The sequence below is a fragment of the Dendropsophus ebraccatus genome, chromosome 9 (assembly GCF_027789765.1).
Source record: "Dendropsophus ebraccatus isolate aDenEbr1 chromosome 9, aDenEbr1.pat, whole genome shotgun sequence".
Classification (NCBI taxonomy): Eukaryota; Metazoa; Chordata; class Amphibia; order Anura; family Hylidae; genus Dendropsophus; species Dendropsophus ebraccatus.
Window position 1 is genome coordinate 65389517 of NC_091462.1, and position 2291 is coordinate 65391807.

Sequence of the window (2291 nt, forward strand, 5' to 3'; positions counted from 1 at the left end):
ACCACGGCTGTTGTACAACGGCCGTGATTATTAAGAAGATATACGGTACTTTGCCGTCTGTGGGATCCCTAGCGGTGCTGCAAACAACTGACATGTCAGTTTTCTGCAGCCGCTATTCATTGAATAGCGGCCGCAGAAAACCCTGTTGGTGGAGAGTTCAGTGGATGCGCCTGCATCAGAACTCTGTGGCCCTAAAGATCATACTGCAGTACTGGCCGGGATGACGGCCGGTCTCATACAGCGTATGAACATGTTCTAAAGGTGCGTTCACACGAACAGGATCTGCAGCAGATTTGATGGCACAGAATTCAATTTGCTTAAAATCTGCAACTTCAAATCTGCACCATCAAATCTGCTGAAGTTGCAGATTCAAAGCAAATTGAATTCTCGGCCATCAAGTCTGCTGCTGATCTGCTGCAGATTCAAATCTGTGCCATTAAATCTGCTGCAGATCCTGTACGTGTGAACACACCCTAAGGCTATGTTCACACTATGTATGTGTGCGGCTGTATTTTTTATGCGGCTGGAAATGTGCGGATGAAACTACAGCCGTGGGAAAAAATAGACATGCGGCTGAAAACATACGGTCATTTACTTGGAAATCTGGTTCAACTAAAAATAACAAATAAAATCTTAAGAAAGTGATGCAAACACCTCTGGATGCATCTGGGAAAGCAGGGAAACAGTTTACATGAATTGCTTTTACCGGGGTTTGCGATCCTCTGCAGTATGTTTCTTCTAATAATGCTATTGTGATAACATAATTAGAAGAAAACATTTGATGTTTTCATTAAAGTAAAGTGATGATTAGTACAGATTCTATTGCCGGCAATATGAATTAACGGCTTACTGGAGCTTCCTGTACTAATTAATATTTAATTAATAAAACACATTTTCGTTGCAATAAAGTCCCTTTCATTGTTCAATAATTAAATTTAAACAAATCCATCATTTTGCAATTAAATATACTGTTAAAATAAATATATATATAAATAAATGTATATTTATATATATATTTATTTTTTGACAGTATATTTAATTGCACAATAATGGATTCGTTTAAATTAAATTATTGAACAACGAAACTGATTTTATTACAACGAAAATGTGTTTTATTAATTAAATATTAATTAGTACAGGAAGCTCCAGTAAGCCGTTAATTCATATTGCCGGCAATAGAACATTCTGTACTAATCATCACTTTACTTTAATGAAAACATCAAATGTTTCTTCTAATTATGTTATCACAATAGCATTATTAGAAGAAACATTTTGAATTATATGTGCACTCAGCTGATTGGCTGATCGGCTGGTGGCATTGGGTACTAAATGTTTCTTCTAATAATGCTATTGTGATAACATAATTAGAAGAAACATTTGATGTTTTAATTAAAGTAAAGTGATGATTAGTACAGAATGCTCTATTGCCGGCAATATGAATTAACGGCTTACTGGAGCTTCCTGTACTAATTAATATTGAATTAATAAAACACATTTTCATTTAAATAAAATCAGTTTCGTTGTTCAATAATTTAATTTAAACGAATCCATCATTGTGCAATTAAATAAACTGTCAAAAAAAATATATATATATAAATATACATTTATTTATATATATTTATTTTAACAGTATATTTAATTGCACAATGATGGATTCGTTAGAATTAAATTATTGAACAACGAAAGGGACTTTATTACAAAGAAAATGTGTTTTATTAATTTAATATATTAACTATTAGAGGCATCTCACTATTTTTAAAGTACTCCGTACGGACCGCCTGTCAATCCACGGCCGCATTTCCAGCCGCAAACAATGGTCTTGTTCATTTTTTACGAGTCCGTTTACGATAGGGCCGTACATTCATATATAGTGTGCACTGTGCAGCCGTATATCGTATACTTTCCAGCGTACGCATGAACCGGAAAAATCCGGCCATGATTTACCGCCCGCAATACAGCCGCACAGATACAGAGTGTGAACCTAGCCTAATGGTGCGTTTACACAGACAGACTTATCTGACAGATTTTTGAAGACAAAGCCAGGAGCAGACTATAAACAGGAAACAGGTCATAAAGGAAAGACTGAGATTTCTCCTTTTTTAAAATCCATTCCTGGCTTTGGCTACAAAAATCTGTCAGATAAATCTGCCCGTGTAAACGTGCCGTAATGGTGCGTTTCCATAGAAAGATTATCTGACAGATTATCTGCCAAAGATTTGAAGCCAAAGCCAGGAGTGGATTTGAAAAGAGGAGAAATTTCAGGCTTTCCTTTATGACCTGATCTCTGTTTA